This window comes from Antennarius striatus, unplaced genomic scaffold (genome assembly GCF_040054535.1).
Source record: "Antennarius striatus isolate MH-2024 unplaced genomic scaffold, ASM4005453v1 scaffold_33, whole genome shotgun sequence".
NCBI lineage: Eukaryota > Metazoa > Chordata > Actinopteri > Lophiiformes > Antennariidae > Antennarius > Antennarius striatus.
The window spans coordinates 409-10000 of NW_027172345.1; the positions used below are offsets into that span (position 1 = coordinate 409).

Genomic DNA, 9592 nt, shown 5'->3' on the forward strand with positions numbered 1-9592 from the left:
CCAGGGCGGGGATCTCGGCCGAGCGCCTCGACAGGCACCCCGAGAGACCTACTGTTTGGAAGAGCGGGATGAGTTACCCTTGGTAGGGACTCACTGCGCTCCTGTACAAACGGGACTTTGGTTGGACTTTTTAAATGCCTTTTTTATAACTTTTATGGACATTTGACACACCTTTTAATTTTTGGCACATTTTATTTTTTTAAAATGAACTGAAATCCTTTTTACCCATGACTGTTTTTATCTGTATGATTTTATGATCGATAATATTTATTGTACAGAGAAATATTTATATGAAAAAGAAGTTGTGGATGGAAAAATGAAATGTGACTGAAATGAAACAAATGAACTAAGTGTCAATAAACGTTTTCAAAACAAAAAATCTGTTCTTATCAGTTTAATATCTGATATGTCCCCTACCCGGGGACTATATATTAAATTGATTTTTGGAACAGGGAGATGGAACAGGAGCTTGCTCCATCCTCTCCACGCATCGACCTGGTATTGCAGTAGCTCCAGGAACGGTGCATCTCCCCAATGTTGTTCAAAAATAATGCGGTGCGATCACAAGCATGTGATCATGCGATGATCTGTCAACGCTTTGAAAAATGTTTACGCTTGAGTAAAAAGTGAGTGTACTTGGTAGGTTGGATGGCACTGTATAAGAAATATTAGATTCTTGCATTTTTTGAACCTTAATTGTGATGAATAATAAGTCATTTGAATGTAATCTGGCAAGAGCATTATATCGTGACCAACAATATAGTGGTGTTGTATAACAGCTGCTCTCAGGCAGACAGGAAGGCTGTGTTTGTAACGTCCCCATTTTGCCAACCTGCGGCCATTGCCTTTGGGATATGCTTCCTGTCCTGTCCTGTCCTGTCCTGTCCTGTCCTGTCCTGTCCTGTCCTGTCTGTCTGTCTGTCTGTCTGTCTGTCTGTCTGTCTGTCTGTCTGTCTGTCTGTCTGTCTGTCTGTCTGTCTGTCTGTCTGTCTGTCTGTCTGTCTGTCTGTCTGTCTGTCTGTCTGTCTGTCTGTCTGTCTGTCTGTCTGTCTGTCTGTCTGTCTGTCTGTCTGTCTGTCTGTCTGTCTGTCTGTCTGTCTGTCTGTCTGTCTGTCTGTCTGTCTGTCTGTCTGTCTGTCTGTCTGTCTGTCTGTCTGTCTGTCTGTCTGTCTGTCTGTCTGTCTGTCTGTCTGTCTGTCTGTCTGTCTGTCTGTCTGTCTGTCTGTCTGTCTGTCTGTCTGTCTGTCTGTCTGTCTGTCTGTCTGTCTGTCTGTCTGTCTGTCTGTCTGTCTGTCTGTCTGTCTGTCTGTCTGTCTGTCTGTCTGTCTGTCTGTCTGTCTGTCTGTCTGTCTGTCTGTCTGTCTGTCTGTCTGTCTGTCTGACTGACTCAGGTGATAGGTCAAATGTTAAACAGTCGCTGGCCGCCAACCCGGAGCCACATAATTCCTTAACCCACACGCATTCCGGGTCGTTACTGGATTCTGTGGACCATCAAAGTAAAGGTCAGGGTGGCACCTGGGTCACCTGTATCTTACAATATCACAGTATCGCTTCTCGGCCTTTTGGCTAAGATCAAGTGTAGTATCTGTTCTTATCAGTTTAATATCTGATATGTCCCCTACCCGGGGACTATATATTAAATTGATTTTTGGAACAGGGAGATGGAACAGGAGCTTGCTCCATCCTCTCCACGCATCGACCTGGTATTGCAGTAGCTCCAGGAACGGTGCATCTCCCCAATGTTGTTCAAAAATAATGCGGTGCGATCACAAGCATGTGATCATGCGATGATCTGTCAACGCTTTGAAAAATGTTTACGCTTGAGTAAAAAGTGAGTGTACTTGGTAGGTTGGATGGCACTGTATAAGAAATATTAGATTCTTGCATTTTTTGAACCTTAATTGTGATGAATAATAAGTCATTTGAATGTAATCTGGCAAGAGCATTATATCGTGACCAACAATATAGTGGTGTTGTATAACAGCTGCTCTCAGGCAGACAGGAAGGCTGTGTTTGTAACGTCCCCATTTTGCCAACCTGCGGCCATTGCCTTTGGGATATGCTTCCTGTCCTGTCCTGTCCTGTCTGTCTGTCTGTCTGTCTGTCTGTCTGTCTGTCTGTCTGTCTGTCTGTCTGTCTGTCTGTCTGTCTGTCTGTCTGTCTGTCTGTCTGTCTGTCTGTCTGTCTGTCTGTCTGTCTGTCTGTCTGTCTGTCTGTCTGTCTGTCTGTCTGTCTGTCTGTCTGTCTGTCTGTCTGTCTGTCTGTCTGTCTGTCTGTCTGTCTGTCTGTCTGTCTGTCTGTCTGTCTGTCTGTCTGTCTGTCTGTCTGTCTGTCTGTCTGTCTGTCTGTCTGTCTGTCTGTCTGTCTGTCTGTCTGTCTGTCTGTCTGTCTGTCTGTCTGTCTGTCTGTCTGTCTGTCTGTCTGTCTGTCTGTCTGTCTGTCTGTCTGTCTGTCTGTCTGTCTGTCTGTCTGTCTGTCTGTCTGTCTGTCTGTCTGTCTGTCTGACTCAGGTGATAGGTCAAATGTTAAACAGTCGCTGGCCGCCAACCCGGAGCCACATAATTCCTTAACCCACACGCATTCCGGGTCGTTACTGGATTCTGTGGACCATCAAAGTAAAGGTCAGGGTGGCACCTGGGTCACCTGTATCTTACAATATCACAGTATCGCTTCTCGGCCTTTTGGCTAAGATCAAGTGTAGTATCTGTTCTTATCAGTTTAATATCTGATATGTCCCCTACCCGGGGACTATATATTAAATTGATTTTTGGAACAGGGAGATGGAACAGGAGCTTGCTCCATCCTCTCCACGCATCGACCTGGTATTGCAGTAGCTCCAGGAACGGTGCATCTCCCCAATGTTGTTCAAAAATAATGCGGTGCGATCACAAGCATGTGATCATGCGATGATCTGTCAACGCTTTGAAAAATGTTTACGCTTGAGTAAAAAGTGAGTGTACTTGGTAGGTTGGATGGCACTGTATAAGAAATATTAGATTCTTGCATTTTTTGAACCTTAATTGTGATGAATAATAAGTCATTTGAATGTAATCTGGCAAGAGCATTATATCGTGACCAACAATATAGTGGTGTTGTATAACAGCTGCTCTCAGGCAGACAGGAAGGCTGTGTTTGTAACGTCCCCATTTTGCCAACCTGCGGCCATTGCCTTTGGGATATGCTTCCTGTCCTGTCCTGTCCTGTCCTGTCCTGTCCTGTCCTGTCTGTCTGTCTGTCTGTCTGTCTGTCTGTCTGTCTGTCTGTCTGTCTGTCTGTCTGTCTGTCTGTCTGTCTGTCTGTCTGTCTGTCTGTCTGTCTGTCTGTCTGTCTGTCTGTCTGTCTGTCTGTCTGTCTGTCTGTCTGTCTGTCTGTCTGTCTGTCTGTCTGTCTGTCTGTCTGTCTGTCTGTCTGTCTGTCTGTCTGTCTGTCTGTCTGTCTGTCTGTCTGTCTGTCTGTCTGTCTGTCTGTCTGTCTGTCTGTCTGTCTGTCTGTCTGTCTGTCTGTCTGTCTGTCTGTCTGTCTGTCTGTCTGTCTGTCTGTCTGTCTGTCTGTCTGTCTGTCTGTCTGTCTGTCTGTCTGTCTGTCTGTCTGTCTGTCTGACTCAGGTGATAGGTCAAATGTTAAACAGTCGCTGGCCGCCAACCCGGAGCCACATAATTCCTTAACCCACACGCATTCCGGGTCGTTACTGGATTCTGTGGACCATCAAAGTAAAGGTCAGGGTGGCACCTGGGTCACCTGTATCTTACAATATCACAGTATCGCTTCTCGGCCTTTTGGCTAAGATCAAGTGTAGTATCTGTTCTTATCAGTTTAATATCTGATATGTCCCCTACCCGGGGACTATATATTAAATTGATTTTTGGAACAGGGAGATGGAACAGGAGCTTGCTCCATCCTCTCCACGCATCGACCTGGTATTGCAGTAGCTCCAGGAACGGTGCATCTCCCCAATGTTGTTCAAAAATAATGCGGTGCGATCACAAGCATGTGATCATGCGATGATCTGTCAACGCTTTGAAAAATGTTTACGCTTGAGTAAAAAGTGAGTGTACTTGGTAGGTTGGATGGCACTGTATAAGAAATATTAGATTCTTGCATTTTTTGAACCTTAATTGTGATGAATAATAAGTCATTTGAATGTAATCTGGCAAGAGCATTATATCGTGACCAACAATATAGTGGTGTTGTATAACAGCTGCTCTCAGGCAGACAGGAAGGCTGTGTTTGTAACGTCCCCATTTTGCCAACCTGCGGCCATTGCCTTTGGGATATGCTTCCTGTCCTGTCCTGTCCTGTCCTGTCCTGTCCTGTCCTGTCTGTCTGTCTGTCTGTCTGTCTGTCTGTCTGTCTGTCTGTCTGTCTGTCTGTCTGTCTGTCTGTCTGTCTGTCTGTCTGTCTGTCTGTCTGTCTGTCTGTCTGTCTGTCTGTCTGTCTGTCTGTCTGTCTGTCTGTCTGTCTGTCTGTCTGTCTGTCTGTCTGTCTGTCTGTCTGTCTGTCTGTCTGTCTGTCTGTCTGTCTGTCTGTCTGTCTGTCTGTCTGTCTGTCTGTCTGTCTGTCTGTCTGTCTGTCTGTCTGTCTGTCTGTCTGTCTGTCTGTCTGTCTGTCTGTCTGTCTGTCTGTCTGTCTGTCTGTCTGTCTGTCTGTCTGTCTGTCTGTCTGTCTGTCTGTCTGTCTGTCTGTCTGTCTGTCTGTCTGTCTGTCTGTCTGTCTGTCTGTCTGTCTGTCTGTCTGTCTGTCTGTCTGTCTGTCTGTCTGTCTGTCTGTCTGTCTGTCTGTCTGTCTGTCTGTCTGTCTGTCTGTCTGTCTGTCTGTCTGTCTGTCTGTCTGTCTGTCTGTCTGTCTGTCTGTCTGTCTGTCTGTCTGTCTGTCTGTCTGTCTGTCTGTCTGTCTGTCTGTCTGTCTGTCTGTCTGTCTGTCTGTCTGTCTGTCTGTCTGTCTGTCTGTCTGTCTGTCTGTCTGTCTGTCTGTCTGTCTGTCTGTCTGTCTGTCTGTCTGTCTGTCTGTCTGTCTGTCTGTCTGTCTGTCTGTCTGTCTGTCTGTCTGTCTGTCTGTCTGTCTGTCTGTCTCAGGTGATAGGTCAAATGTTAAACAGTCGCTGGCCGCCAACCCGGAGCCACATAATTCCTTAACCCACACGCATTCCGGGTCGTTACTGGATTCTGTGGACCATCAAAGTAAAGGTCAGGGTGGCACCTGGGTCACCTGTATCTTACAATATCACAGTATCGCTTCTCGGCCTTTTGGCTAAGACTGCGGTCACTCCCGTTTAGCAGGACTTTTTCAAATCTATTGAATTAGTCCCTGGCTGTTTGGGAGTATATTGTCTTGCACATTTGTTTGTTTTGAACTGCTGTTTTTTGCACACTTTGTATTTGCACTTTAGGTCTACTTGCCTGAAGGTAAGTTTCTCTTTTACTCTAATTTATTGTGTTTTAGGGTTTTAAAAGTAATTTATTGGTCTTTATTTATTTATTTATTTAATTTTTAGTGGTGCCTCAGCCATGTCGGCTGCACCGGCCGGCATGCGGAGGCACCACAGCGTCCGCTTTAAATTTAAGGAAAAGGATGGTAAGCTCCTGGGAATGTCAAGGTTGGACTTCTCCCGAAAGCTCATCCAAAAGACTCTTGGCTTTAAACCCGATGACCTCAATTGTATTCTCGGACTGCCTTTTAACAAAGGATTTGATGTAAGTTTTCGCACGGCCCCACTGTTGAATGAATTTTGGACACGCTTTGAGAACGCTAAGACCCAGTTTTCTGTTTTTGACATGGAGAAACTGACTGACAATGCTGCTAAAACTGTCATTGTCAGGATGTTTAATGAAACCGTCAATGCAGAGGACATTTGTTTGTGGCTGGGAAGATATTGCACGGTGAGAGGACAGGCTACCAAGGTCAGGGATGAAGACGGCATTTGGAATTGTGCCTGGAGGGTCCCCATTCAACAATGGCAGGACCCTCTGGGCTTCCAGGGCCTGAAATCCCTGCCCTCCATGATAGTCCTGGGAAACAACCGGGGCTACATTCATTACCAGGGCCAGCCCAAGCTGTGCCACAAGTGTGGCAAGCATGGACACCTGGCCGAGGCGTGTGACCAGATAATTTGTGGGAAGTGCAGAGAAATTGGTCATTCTTTTGAAGAATGCACCAATGGCAGGAAGTGCAATCTCTGTGGAGCAAACGACCATCTCTTCAGAGATTGCCCCCTTTCATTCGCCAACAAACTTAAAGCTAAGAAAACACAGGAGACTGAAGCCAATCAAGTAGGAAATGGCTGCCCAGGTGCAGCAAATGCGCTAATTGAAGAGGCGGGGCTGGGAGTTCCAAACCTCCCGCCAACAACCATGGTTGGAGGAGAACAGCCCGGTGAGGCGGGAAAAGGGGAGGAGCCTGAGCTCCGCCCCGCAGAGGGACCTGAAGAAGCAGGTGGGCGGAGCCAGGACTTGGGCGCAGCTGGACTTGATTCCCCTGATGAGGACTCCACAGGGAGTCTCATTACAGTGGGGGAAGACGAGTCCAGCGACAACCCCCTCCCCGACACCCAGCCCAGCAATAAGAGGACTGCGTCCGAACTGTCCAGCTCGGAGGCTGAAGAAGCCTCAGAGAAGAGGGGGAGAGCTGAGTCCGACTCTCAGAGCCCTCCTGAGGAGCGGTACAAAGCCTCCCCTCCCGGTTCACCCAACCAGTGCTCCTTTTTAAATATAGCGCTACAATCAACTCCGTTGGAGAGACGAGCGAATATTGGCTTCCGGAGGTCAGAATCTCGGGAATCACCTCCAGACTGTGTGGAGATAGTGAAATGAGATTCTTTCACATCACGAGAAGGAAACCTGTGTTAAATGTAGCCTTTTAATTATTTATAGTCTTTTAAACTGTCGTACCTGTTTTTAAAACATACTCATGACTCTCACCTTTTCAACTATCAATGTGAGAAGTGTGAAGTCGCGAGTTAGAGCCCAGAGTGTTTTATCATTTCTTAACACTTTTAAGTCAGATGTGTTTTTACTTCAAGAATGTGGCCTACCTTTTTTACAAAAATACACACAGTGGGAGGAGACCTGGCCACAAACGTCAATCTGGAGTGGATCCAACCATAATAAGAATGATGGAGTGGCCATTTTAATTAAAAACCCTCAGGTTCTGGTGAAGGGCAGCACCGTGGTGAAAGAGGGTAGGGCACTTTTAGCACACCTGACTTTTATGGGGCACGATTTTAACCTTTTAAATGTATATGGTTTTAACGAAAAAAATGACAGGTATGACTTTTTAGAAGACCTGCAGTCCCACATGCTAGGTAGGGCACCATTAGTTGTAGGAGGTGATTTTAACTGTGTTTTAAACAAAGAAGACAGGAAGAGGATAGGGGAAGATTTTAAATTGGACAAAACATCGGTTTTATTACAGGGCTTATGCAGGGATTTTAGACTCACTGACTGCTTTAAAGCCATGCATCCCAGAGAGGAGGGCTTCACCTGGTTCAGTGGTGACGGCACCAAAGCCTCTCGCATAGATTATATCTTTATACGGAATTGGGTGCCGACCGATGCTAGATTAACCCCTGTCTTTTTCTCGGATCACCTCATGCTGTCCTGCACACTGTCACTCCCTTCAGGTGTGACGGTAGGGAGAGGTCTGTGGAAACTCAACTGCTCCCTTTTAGAAGATAGGGAGTTAGTTAGTCAGTTCCGGGAGCAGTACAAAGAGTGGCAGACCCTCCAAGACTTCTACACCACACGTGCGCACTGGTGGGAAATGGTGAAGGAAAGGACCCAGACTTTCTTTAGGCAGGCAGGTAAGAGAAAGAAAGTTAGGGAAAACAGACGCATGATGGGACTGCAAAAGAGACTACAGCGCTACTTCATTTTAACACAACAGGGAATTGATTTTAATAATGAAATCAAAAGTATTAAAGGAGAAATGTCGCTACTGGCAGAAACAAAAAGTAAAGGGGTTATTTTAAGAAGCAGGGAAAAGGAAACAGAAGAAGGTGAAAAGTGCACACGTTATTTTTTTAGAAAGATTTTAAATAAAGGGGGGACTATTTTAAAACTAAAAAATGACGACGGACGCACTTCACAAAGAACAGAGGAAATAAAAGATGATATAGAATGTTTTTACTCTGAACTGTATAAAGAGAAACCTGTTTTTAATGACACCCTAAACGAAGTTTTAAATTCCATCGAATGTCAGGTGAATGAAAATGTGTTTTTATCCCAAAATTTTAGTGTCAAGGAACTCAACAAGTGTTTTAAAAGTTTTAACAGAGGGAAGTCCCCAGGACAGGACGGACTTCCCTTTGAGTTTTATTTGACCTTTTGGGACATTTTAGCACCTGACTTACTAACTGTTTTTATGGAATTTGAGAAGGTAGACCGACTGCCAGACAGTTTTAAGATAGGGATAGTGACTCTACTCTACAAGAGTAAAGACAAGACTGACCTGAAAAACTGGAGACCTATCACGCTTTTAAATTTCGACTGTAAACTTTTTAGCAAAATTTTAGCGAATCGACTGACTATGGTTTTAGAGGACTTGATTCACCCGGATCAAGCCTGTGCCATCCCGGGGAGGAAGATCACCGACAGCCTCGTACTGATTAGAGACACCATTTGTCTGGCGAGAGACGAAAACACTCGGCTAATAGTCCTAAATCTAGACTTTGAAAAGGCCTTTGATCGAGTCTCGCACCAGTACCTGTTCCAGGTACTGCAAAAAATGGGGCTTCCAGAGAGGTTCATAGCTTGGGTGGGATTGCTGTATAGAGGGATCAGCAGCAAAATCCTGGTTAACGGGCATCTGACAAAAGCAGTAGGAATCAACTGCGGTGTCCGTCAGGGTTGCCCGTTATCTCCTCTCCTGTACGCGATTTGCATCGAGCCGCTGGCACAGATCTTGAGAAGGGACCAACGAATCCACGGGGTCTTTGTGCCAGGGTCCGGGGGACTGACGAACAAATGCGTTCTGTACATGGACGACATAAACATTTTATGCACGGACCTCTCGTCAGTCAACCGGACCCTGGACTTGACAGACTGGTTTGGACGGGCCTCTGGGTCCAAACTAAACCGAGACAAGACCCAAGCCCAATTTTATGGACCATGGACAGCGACTGAAACGACAGGACTGTCCCTGACTGTGACCCAGACCGACCAAAAAATTCTGGGGGTTAGGTTTGACAAGGAGGGGGGAGGGAAAACGAATTGGCCAGACATTTTAGGGAAAGTTAGACAGAGGCTAGGGTACTGGGGACTGAGGGAACTGACAATAGAGGGAAAGGTTTTAATCATTAAAGCAGTGATTTTACCTTTGCTTTTATTGATCAGTTCTGTTTTTATCCCCCCAAAGAGAATCATTTTAGCCCTGGAACGAGCCATTTTTAACTTTCTGTGGGGTTCAAAGTGGGAACGCCTAAGAAGAGAAGTCCTGAAACGACCAAAGGAGAAAGGAGGCAAAGGCGTTCCAGACCTGTCTGTCTTTTTAATGTCTTTATACACAGCCACACACATTAAAATAGTGACGACCCCATCCAGAAACCCCAAAACGGCAGCCATGACACGTTTCTGGATGGGGTCCTACCTCAGACGGCTCA

At 45.9% G+C, this 9592-nt stretch overlaps 3 non-coding genes and 1 pseudogene across 3 annotated transcripts; all 4 read left to right on the plus strand.

Moving 5' to 3' along the window:
* Window positions 1-358: 358 nt before the first annotated feature.
* Window positions 359-532, plus strand: LOC137591907 (U2 spliceosomal RNA; annotated as a pseudogene).
* A 1014-nt stretch (window positions 533-1546) lies between these two features.
* On the plus strand, window positions 1547-1737 carry LOC137591876 (U2 spliceosomal RNA). Its single transcript, XR_011034851.1, has one exon. It is a non-coding gene; the product is annotated as a U2 spliceosomal RNA (small nuclear RNA).
* A 928-nt stretch (window positions 1738-2665) lies between these two features.
* On the plus strand, window positions 2666-2856 carry LOC137591918 (U2 spliceosomal RNA). The gene has a single exon (XR_011034889.1). It is a non-coding gene; the product is annotated as a U2 spliceosomal RNA (small nuclear RNA).
* Window positions 2857-3760: 904 nt separating this feature from the next.
* LOC137591929 (U2 spliceosomal RNA) lies at window positions 3761-3951 on the plus strand. The gene has a single exon (XR_011034900.1). It is a non-coding gene; the product is annotated as a U2 spliceosomal RNA (small nuclear RNA).
* Window positions 3952-9592: the final 5641 nt, after the last annotated feature.